This window comes from Ictidomys tridecemlineatus, chromosome 10, assembly GCF_052094955.1.
Source record: "Ictidomys tridecemlineatus isolate mIctTri1 chromosome 10, mIctTri1.hap1, whole genome shotgun sequence".
In the NCBI taxonomy this organism is placed as follows: Eukaryota; Metazoa; Chordata; class Mammalia; order Rodentia; family Sciuridae; genus Ictidomys; species Ictidomys tridecemlineatus.
This window is the reverse complement of record NC_135486.1, coordinates 51,068,336-51,079,328: the sequence shown is the minus strand read 5'-3', so window position 1 is coordinate 51,079,328 and position 10,993 is coordinate 51,068,336. Positions and strand designations below refer to the sequence as shown.

The 10,993-nt window shown below is 50.2% G+C and overlaps 1 long non-coding RNA gene across 1 annotated transcript; it reads right to left on the bottom strand.

Moving 5' to 3' along the window:
* Nucleotides 1-2,177: 2,177 nt before the first annotated feature.
* On the bottom strand, nt 2,178-9,112 carry LOC144367246 (uncharacterized). Its single transcript, XR_013426578.1, has 2 exons — nt 8,823-9,112; nt 2,178-2,870 (listed from the first exon to the last, which is right to left on the bottom strand). It is a non-coding gene; the product is annotated as an uncharacterized LOC144367246 (long non-coding RNA).
* Between the last annotated feature and the right edge of the window lie 1,881 nt (nt 9,113-10,993).

The following is a 10,993-nucleotide window of genomic DNA, read 5'->3' as shown; positions in this document are numbered from 1 at the left end:
TAGGACTTCACCATAGGAATCAGGGGTCACAATTCAACCTATAACATACCCCAGCTCTTGGTTGCCAGAGGGTCAGTTGCCTGATCACACAACCAACTATGGCATTTGGACCATCTGGGGACTTGGGCATTAGTATTTGGAGAAGGTAGAGAGGCAGGAGAGGGAATGATGGGAGAAGGGAGTTCTTAAGCCTGTTTCTGACCCAGAAATTTCTATATTGACACAGGCAGGGACATAGAACTGCCCCAGAAAGCAATTGCCTTGAAGGCCTAGGCCATCCCAGGCATCTTTGTGGGAGAAGAGGACAGAGTGTGCAGGAGAGCTGCTACCATCCTCTATGCTGCCCTGGGGACTCCAACTAACATCTGCCTGCTGTCAGGGGACTGAAGTACAGAAAGCCCCACTGGCTTAGGGTTGCCAAATTTACCGAATAAAAATACAGGACAAGCTGAACATGGTGGCGTGTGCCTGTAGTACCAGCTATTCAGGAGACTGAGGCAGGAGGATCGATGAGCCCAGGGATTTGAGGCCAGCCTGGGGCAACACAGCAAGACCTTATCTGTTTTGTTTTGTTTTTTTATTTTTAATTGTAGTTGGACACAATACCTTTATTTTATATATTTATTTGGTGCTCAGGATCGAACCCCATGCCCCACACAGGTAAGGCAAGTGCTCTACCACTGAGCCACAACCCCAGCCCAAGACCCTAACTCTTTGGGCTGGGGGTGTAGAGAACATGCTTACATGCATGAGGCCCTGGGTTCAATCCCCAGCATCAAAAGGATGAAGAAGAGAAGGACCCAGGATGTCCAATTAAAATTTCATATCAATGACAACTGATTTTTTCCTATAACTATTTCACAAATATTGCATGGGATATACTACACTACAGAATTAGATGTTATTTACTGTTAGAAAAGGTGGTCAGGAAAGACTTCTTTGAAGGAGCTGTTTGGGCAGAGACCTGAGTGAAACAGGGCAGAGGGTAAGAGGCAGGGCAGATCTGGGGGAAAGGATTCAGCAAAGGGAACAGCAGGTGCTACAGTCAGTCATGTTTCAGGGACCACAAAAGGTCAGTGTCATCTCAGGTTTCAGAGTGAACTTGTTAAAATGCAGATTCTGGGCTAGTGGCCTGGGAAGGCCCAGGATTCAGCCTCCTACCCAGCTCCCTGGGTCTCTTACTCTCTGGTCCTCTTCAGATATTCCACACAGCCCAGAGGGTTAAATTCTCAAGCCTGGGCTCAGAGCTGGGCAGTCCCTCAGAGGCCATGTGGTGCAAACCCCAGTAATGGTTAATTTGAGTTGTCAACTTGATTGGATTAAGAGATGCCTAGGATTAATAGGATTATGGGTGTGTTGATTCGGATGTGTCTAGGGATGACTGGCATGTGGGGTAGCCAACTGAAATGAAGACCCTCCCTAAGCATGGACAACACCCACCAATAGGATGATGGCTTGGATGGAATGAAAATTGGAAGAACAAAGATGCATCAGATGAAAGATGAAACAAAGATGCAGGAGATGAAAGCTCAATTCTTCTCGAACAGGTTCTTGATTGCTGCTGCCACCGGCTGAGAATATCAGACTCTCCTTTCTTCAGTCTTCCAAAGCGGATTCTCCAGCAGCCTTTGGTCTCAGACTAGAGTATCACCGTTGATCCCTCTTGTTCTGGAGCTTCAGCCTCTTGGACTGAGCAGCTACTGGTTGTCCCAGCTGTGCAGCCTGCAGACGGTCATTGTGGACTATCAAGCTTCTGGTGGCTTAAGCCAACCTAATAAGTCTTCCTGTTACAATTCTACTTCCTGTTGATTCTGTTCCTCTAGAGAAGCCTGGCTAATGCAACCCCTCTGATTACTGATGGGAAACTGAGTTCCATGGGTCACTAAGGATGTGGGCCAAAGGGCTTGGTCTAAGGAGAGTGTGGCTCTTCTGTGCCACAGCTGAATGCCCATCTTTAGTTCTGAGTGTTTATGAAGGAGTCTGAGTCATAGGTGCTGGTTTTAGAGATACCCCCACCTACTCCCTGATACCTGTCACTTTGCAGTTAGGGACTTCCTGCTTGGACCCTTGGAGTCCCTACTTAGCCTCCAAATTTTGCAGCTCTGGCCCAAGGTGGTCACCACCTTCTAGCTCCCTGTTCCCTTAACTCTGGGAAATATTTGCAGGGCTAATTTGAGTCCTTTTTCCAGAGCTCAAGTACATTTATTCTGATCTGAAAGAACATGACGGAGAGAAAGAATAACAGAGTTATTCTTGGAACAAGAGCCTTAGAAAATTCCTTGCTCTTCCCTTCTCCAAGTGGGACAATTTCTCCTAGACCTCTGATCCTTCCCAAGGAGCACTGCCCTCCAGCAACCCCACCCTACCCCGCTCTGACCATGGCTTCTGAGAGCCATGGGGACTGCAGAGACCTGGGCCCCACAGACCTCTGTCTCTGCCAGGGTTCCTTCATCACCTTGAGTCCGCCGCTCCCAGGGTGGGGGCCAACAAGTAGGAGGAACAGTGGCAGAAGGAGGAGCCGAACAGGGCTGAGCTGAGCCCTGCTGCTCTGTTCTGTGTCCTGGGGCAGGAGAGCGGCTCCTCCAGAGGCTGGCTGACCCTGCCCTGGCTCCCTTCCTCTTCTGAAGGATCTACGCTGGGCCAAGAGCACCCACAACCTCAACCGAAAGAGAAGCGAGACCGGAAGTGATCTCACTCTCCTAAACCACAGAGAGGGAGGGTCTCTGCAGCAGGTGCAGCTTGAGTCCTGAGCTTCATCCTCTTCATCTAGAGGTCTCCGTCGCCAACACTCGTGCCTGTGATCCCACACTCAGGAAGCTGTGGCGGGAAGCTCTTGAGTTTGAAGCCAGCCTGGGCAATTGAATAAGACCCTGTCTCAAAATAAAATTTGAAAAGGCTTCAGGGGTTAACTCAGTGGTAGAGGGCTTACCCAACCTGAAGTCCTGGGTTCCATCTCTACCACCAAAAAAATAAAACAAAAGTGGAGGTCTCAGTAGCGTTGGCACTGGGAGAGCTTCAGCACAGGAGGGGACCAGAAAGGCCTGGCATGCAGTGGGTGCTTATCTGGTATCTGTGGGCCAGACTGAGACAGCCACGAACACTGCCAGCCTGCGTGGGTCACACCCTCTGGGCCCATGGAGGAGGCCACACCCTCCAAGGCCACAGTGGAGACAAGGGAAAAACACTCCCAAGACCCTGGGTGTCCCCCAACCCTGCAGCTGCAGGGCCCCAAGCAGGCCTATTTCCTGTGGGGGTTGTGGTGACATTGAACTGAGGCAACACATGAAGATACTGTGTCGACGGTGACACGCCCAGGTGCATTTCAACAGCCTCTCTGCCTTTCCCCTGAAGGTCCCTCCAGTGACCCACAGATGGTCATTGAAAGGTGACCTGTCAAGGACAGAAGATACACGAGGTGATATTGAGCTGCATCTCCTCCCTTAAGATTCTTCCTCATCCTCCTGCCAATGGACTCCTTCCTCGTATCAATTAGGAAGCTCTCCAAGAGGGCGCAGCTGCTCTGTAACACTTGGATATTATTTCCCTAAATTACATCATTTTAAAAAATATATCTTCATTTTATTTTTATGTGGTGCTGAGGATCAAACCCAGTGCCTCACAAGCGCTCTACCACTGAGCCACAACCCCAGCCCTTATTTCCCTAAAATTAGATGAATTCTGAATCCAAGCCTGCACTTACCCCTACTCTTCATTTCTGGGGATCCCTTCACCTGGTGGGCTCATACAGGAATCCAAGGTCTTGGGGGAACAGGAGCGCAGGAAGAAGGCCTGGGTGCACCTGAAGTGCTCAGAGGCGCTCCTCAGGGTCCTTCTGGGTGGTCCTGGGCTGTGCCCAGGGATTCCTCTCACTGCTCTTGAGACTGGGGAGTTCCATGGGTTTGTCCAAGGCCCATGCAGTGTCCCCATGCAGTGTGAACACCCCTGCAGGAAGCAGGTCTTCCCGACCAGAGCAACCCCAAGCCCTAGGCCCTCCCTCCCTGCTGCCCCTCAGGTAACCTGAGTGGTTGTTTTGGGGGCTTCTAAGGGAGGTCATTTCATTCTTTCTTGCCTGGCACAAAGACTCAGTTCACTATTCTGTCCCCATCCTTCCTTCTCACTCTGAGAGCCCCGCTCAGGACAAAGGCCTGTCTGTCCCTCCAGGGTGGAGGAAGGGCACATTCCTCTTATTTCATTTCTTGCATCCAGGCAGTTATTTCACAGTTGCATGGCACAGTCGTAACCAAAGAAGTCTCAAAGGAGGCATCACGAATCAGGGAAAGATCATCATCATGGCGACCGAGTTTTGGTGGGTCTGTAACCCCAGCTGCACCTCCATGTTCACATGGGGACAGGAGCCCCCTACTGGGCCAAGCTCCTTTTGCTCACCCAGAAAAAGACGCAGCTCTGTGCTTCCTTTCCCAGGGTGGGCTGCCTGGGTGTTGCTGCATCATTTTTTTTTTTTCAGATCCTATTTCCTGCTCTATCCGCTGGCCCCACTTACCTGTATCCCACTTCCTCTTCCACTCAAGCTCTCATCTGTCTGCCCTCAGGAGCGTCACCACACACACCCAGTGCCTCTGGGACAGCATTCCTGATTCCCTTCCATAAGGACTTATAGAAACAAGAGGGTTGACTGGTAAAGGGCTGGTGCCTTCTCTCCCTATTGGTCACTGTCCAGGCCTCCCGCCTCTGTGCAGGCTGTAGTTCTCCTGGGACCAACGAGCCTCCTCCGCAAGACTCTGCTGGCCAAAGCCCACTGCCTTCTGCCTTTGTGTCCAGCTCACACTCCAAAGATGATTAATTCCTTTTTCTTCCTCTTCTTTTTTTTTGGCAGGGGGAGATACTGAAGATTGAACTCAGGGGCACTTGACCACTGAGCCACATCCCCAGCCCTATTTTGTATGTTATTTAGAAACAAGGTCTCACTGAGTTGCTTAGGGCCTTGCTTTTGCTGAGGCTGGCTTTGAATTCGTGATCCTCCTGCCTCAGCCTCCCAAGCCACTGGGATTGCAGGAGTGTACCTGCGATTAATTCCTTCTTTGGGATGCAAAATGGAATTGCAGGCCAGGGCCTTTGGATGAAAGATTGACAAACCTCCCAGGTCCTGCTATTAAAAGTGAGAAAAAGAAAATCTCCAGAATTCCACAATAAATGCTTTATTTTTAAGCCTCTCTCAGCAGAGAAGAAATTCCAGTGCCCAAGATTTAGTATTTCTTTTCAGTGTAATGGAAATGGACATCTCAGTTTGGGAGGAAATATGAGATCCTGTGCCTGCACGCCTCCCCAGCTCTTTCTCTACATGATATTAACGACATGGCGAAGTCTTTCTTGCTGAGGCAAATTATCTCCTCAGTATCTTTCTCAACCAGTGCTACAGGCAGCCAGTGCTAATTGAAGGACTTTATTTGCTGTTCCTGTCCTGCAAAGATCCCTCAATCCTGACTATCCTGATTCAGGTTGGCATCAGCTCCTGCTAGGATGGCAGCCATGCATGTACCTGGTGCCCCTGCCTTACCCTTCTGATGCAGCCTCCCCCCCAGCTGCCAGTAAGATGTGACCCTCTTGCTCACCTCTTAAAATCGCTCATTGTGAAACACTTACAGCAGAGGGCAGCAGACTTTTTCTGTGAAGGGCCAGCTACAGTGCTTTCAGGCCATAAGGGCAACTCTGTCACTGCAGTATGAAAACAGCCATAGACAGCATGCACATGCCTAGGTGGGGCTGTGTTCCAATAAAACTTTATTCATAAAAACAGACACCAGGCATGATTGGATCTAGAGGCTGCAGACCAGATCTGCAGCCTCTAGATCCAATCAGCATGCTGTGTGAGCCTTTCTCCTGTTCACTTCTGCCTCCTAGAGATCCTCTCACCTTCTATAGGCACCTAGGGCTCCCCACTGTCACACACCATGCCAACTCCACATGCTTACTGTTCCCCCCAAACATCAGAGCTCTTTCTATGTCTTTGTTCCTCCACCTCCTCCAGCCAGCTTTTGCCTTGTCTGACAATACTGGACCCCGTTGACCTCTTCTCTCCCCTCCTTCTTCTTCCTTTGACTCTCTTTAACCCATTTTCCTGTTTGTCTCCTGCCTTCCCAGCTGTTCCTGCTCTATCTCCTTTAACTATGCCAGCTTCAGCAGATGAGGCTCCTGGCTGGTTCTTCCCCAGCCCTCCCCGCTTTCTCGCTCTGGGTGATCTGCACCCCCAAGACCTCACTTCCCACCTGGATGCTGCCAGCTCCAGTTGGACCTCTGTACAGAACATGGCTCCACTAGACACCCATGGTCCACTGCTGCACTGGCTGCTCAGACTCAGTGTGTCCCCTGCACCTGAGCTGGCCATCCTCTTTCAGCCAAGCCCACACCTCTTTCTGAATTCTCCCTCTAGAAGATGGCACCAAAGGTAGATGCATTTTTGGTGCCTCTTCCTCATTCAAAATAACCCCTCAGCCTTGGCATCTCTACCGGTGTACCCCTCCCCCATCTCTCCTGGCTACCACCCCTATTCAATAGGACGCCTTTGCCCAGGTGAGCATGAGCCCTGCTGGCCACTCAGCGTCTTCCCTGGATGGAGCTGGGGTTTGTTCAGGTGATTGGGCTTTAGAACGCAGGAGGAAGCTATGGGAGGGGGATTTTCCACCATCACTGGAGCCTGGGGAAGCAGCAAAAATTGGTCTGAGAGAGAGGTGAGGAAGGAGAGCTGTGTAGACAAGATCAGGGGCCAGAGTAGTCTCTGATTCCAGCTCTCCTAGGGGCTGGGCCATGAGGGGTCAGGGAGCGCACCTGGCAGTGAGTCCAGGAGGTGAGTGGCGTGGTTTCATGGTCAGGCTCTCACCTCCTGGCCACCCTGACCCTCCTTCCCTTAGCACTGTCCTGTGTCCTAGGCCCCTGAGCTTCTGCTCCTGTAAGGATCCAGGTCCCCCAAACCAGTGGAGCTCCAGTGTGCTTCAGTTCTTGGATCCCCTGCATCCCAGCGGCTGTGCCCTTTGGCTGCCCCTAAGAGAGGCTCCCTTCCTTTGCCTCCCACCCCCTTGAAAAGGGCCTGAGGGCACAGGGTCCAGGGTGGCCTGGGACTGGGCCATTCTTTACCCTGCTTTTCATGAAAGGAAGCCATACCATTCCTCCAGGCCATGGGGCTGGGAGTAGGGACAAAGACTTGTGTCTCTGGCCTTGGGACAATGACATTTACTCTGTGGCTTCTTCTTTCTTTGTCTGGGAGCCCAGCAGGCCCTAGACGCTGCAACCTGGCCTAGCTGGGGGCCAGCAGGGAGTGGGAATTGATGCAGAGTCACAGCATAGTGACAGGGATACTTGCCAGCAGTCTCTGACAGGCCATCTGCTCCCAGACAGCAGAGCATAGCAGACGGCCTGGGCTACCAAGACACAGCAGGGCTCCACAAAGGAGTTAAGGGAGTTCTTCTTCTTCTTCTTCTTCTTCTTTTTTTTTTTGGTATTGGGGATTGAACTCAGGGCACTCAACCACTAAGCCACATCCCCAGCTCTATTTTGTATTTTTTATTTAGAGATAAGGTCTCACTGAGTTGTTTAGCGTCTCACTTTTGTTGAGGCTGGCCTGGAACTCACGATCCTCCTGCCTCAGCCTCCCTGAGATTATAGCCGTGCACCACCAGACTTGGCAGGGAGTTATTCTTTAGGGGGCCATTTTACTGCTCTTTGGTCCATTTGGGTTTAATGTGTTTGAAGCTGAGCAGCAAAGCTCAAGATCTTCCTCTGTGTCGCCTTGCAACCCCTCTGGGCCTTGGTCAGCCATTCCTTTGCCTACTCTCTGTCCTCCAAACCCCAGCAAGCATCATCACCCCTGAAATGAGGAGGAACAAACAGTGGAGGGTAGGTCCTTCAAGACCTTCAAAAGCAACCGCATTTCTCCTGGTTATCTCCAGGCAGGGGCAGCAAGGCTCCCTGTGCTGTCTCTCACCATCCATGCAAGAACAGCTGATGCAGAGACAAGCAGCTGAAGGGAGGGTGAGAAGATTTTGGGGGGCAAGGTAGTGGCAGAAGTGCCTATATGCCAGCGGTGCAGGAAAGACCCCCATGCTGGTGGGGGAGACCCAAACTTCTTTCTTCTAGCCAGTAGACACTGATTAGCAATGTGGGTCTGGAAGGTGGTTCTTCTCCTAACTTTTGGTTCTGGGGATGGAACTCATGCTAAGCATGCTCAACCACTGAGCTATACCCCCATCTTCTGGAATTGCTTCTGGACCCAAAACCATGGGTGGGGACCTTGTTGAGGCCACAGGGATAGGTATGGGGAGAGGTCAGGAAAGGGTGTGGACCCTGCATTTCTGCTAAGAGGAGAAGCTGGCACCAACTGGTGATTTTTTTTTTTTGTACTGGGGAATAAACTCAGGGGCACTGAGCCACATCCCAAGTCCTATTTTGTATTTTATTTAGAGACAGGGACTCAGTAAGTTGCTTAGGGCCTCACAGTTGCTGAGACTGGCTTTGAACTCACGATTCTCCTGCCTCAGCCTCCCAAGCCAAAAAAGGTATTGCACCCATCTACAACATATATATATATATATATATATATATATATATATATATATATATATATATATATGGAAAAAAAATTCTGTAGCTTAAAAAAAAAAATCCCCAGACCTCAGCCAACTGTACTGTTGAAATCCTGAATATGCTCCCAAACCGACTGGAGGTGACGCCTCCTCCGCTGCGGGGCAGGCAGGGTGACCCAGGAGCCCCACATCTCGGATACAGGATCAGGGCGGGAGCTGGAGGCCAGTAGCCTAGACAAGGATTTCCTCCAGCGGGAAATGGGCGTGCACTCCCTGCAGCCTCCTCACCTCTCGTCCCCTTCTCCCTGCAGTGGAATATGACCGTGTCCCTCGATGCTGACCTCCGGAGACTCTCTTCAGTCCTCCTCCGTCTGATGGTTGCAGCCTCGAGCCTTTCCCTCTCGGCGCAGGGCGCCAGCCTTTCCTTTCACCCCTCCGCCGTCCTCCTCCTGCTCCTGCGCTGGGTCCTCCCTTCCATCCCGCCAAGACAGCACACTGTAGGCACCAATACCCGACCCCTCCAGAGCACTCCAGATGCCTCATGTGCAAACCTGAACTGCCTCCTTTCCCCTAGTCCTTGTTCCTCCTTCCTCATTCTGTGTCTCAGAGATGGACCGCCTCCTCCTCAACCCCAGCCCAGAAACCCTGGGAGTTTCCAGAGCAGTGCAGGCTTTGGAGCTGAGCCACCTGGCTCCAGTCTCAATTCCACCACCTGCTGTGTGGTCCCTGCAAGTTTCTGAGCCTCTCTGTTACTTGGTTTCCCAGGTGAAAACAGTATCTTATAGTGAAAAGTACATAAGATATTCCATTGGACAGCACTCAACAAATACGCACTAGGCATGCAAACGAGCACACCACTACCATCACCAGGGCTCAATTCTGTGGGCTCCCCCTTATCTCTAGATTCACTGCCACAGTTTTGGCTCAGATGTTCATCATTGCCACCCTCAATTACTGCAGTCACCTTCTTACTGGGCTCTCATCCTTAATGGTCTGCCTACTGTCCATCTGGATAATTCTTCTCTCTCCCAAAAAAAAAAAAAAAATCAACAAGTTTTATTGAGGTCCAATTCACATGCCATATAATTCATTCATTTAAATGTAATAATTCAAAGATTTTTAGTATATTTTGAGTTGTGCATCCACCTTCACCAACAATTTTAGTACACTTTCATCTCTCCACAGAGAAACTCAGCTCACAGTAATAGCCAGTCTCTCTCCTGCTCTCTGCCTCCAGCCCTAGGCAACCACTAAGGATTATTCATCTCTTTGGATTTGCCTATTCTGGCTGTTTCATATTAGTGGAATCATATAAAAATATGTGGTCTTTTGTAACCTTACCACTGAGCCACACCCCACCCATTCCCCACCTATTTTTTTTTTTAAATAGGGCCTCTCTAAGTTGCCCAGGCTGGCCTTGAATTTTCCACCCTCTTGCCTCAGCCTTGTAAGTAGCTGGGATTGTAGACGTGCATCTCCACACTTGGCCTTAGATATATCTCATTTTGTTGATCCAGATGTGAAAAACTTGCCAAGCATCTTTCCATGTGCTTATTGACCATTCGCATATCTGCTTTGGATAGATGTCTATTCAGATCCTTTGTCCGTTTTTTAAATTGGATTGTTGCTGTGGTTTGGGGAAGTGTCCCCCAGAGACCCACAGGTTAAAATTTTGCTATTGGGAGGTGGTGGGATCTTTAAGAGGTGGGGCTTAGTGGAAGGAAGTTAAGACACTGGGGGTGTTTTCTTGAAGGGGATATTGGGATCTCAGCCCCTTCTTTTCTGGTTTTTTTTTTTTTTTTTTTTGCTTTCTGACTGTCATGAGATGAACAGCTTCCTCCATCACTTGCTTCTGCCATGATGTACTGAGCCACTGCAGTCCCTAAAGAAACATGGGCCAAGAGACCGGGGACTGAAAATGTCCAAACTGCCAAAATAAACTGTTCCTCTTCTTAAGTTGTTTAAGGTGTTTTGCTACCATAACAGAAAGCTGACTCACACAATTATTTTTCTTTTCATTATTGTGTTGTATAAGTTCCTTACGTATTCTAGAGACGGTTCTCTTATCTGATGTATGATTTCTATGCATTGATTAAGGAAATTAAGGCTGCAATGGAAGCAGAATGTGTCCTTGAGATTTGGCCAAGCTCCCTCCCCCTTGCGATTGAGCTAGACCACTTGAGGTCCCTGGGATCAACCTGCCTGCTGGTAGCCTGGGGAGAAGGTGTTCCCATCTTGGTCCCCAGCACCCCTCCCTCAATCTCTATCACCCTTAACATCTTTTCAGAGCCTGCCTCCCCTACTAGATCATGTGGTCATGAGGACAAAAGCTGGGTGGGTTTGTTTCTCTCACTCCACTGCTTTACTGCCCACCTTCTGGCTCCTGAAGGCTTTAATTCCTCTGTTGCAGGGAATCCCCAGGAGAAGGGGCTTCTTAGTGACCTTCAATCCAGCCCGGC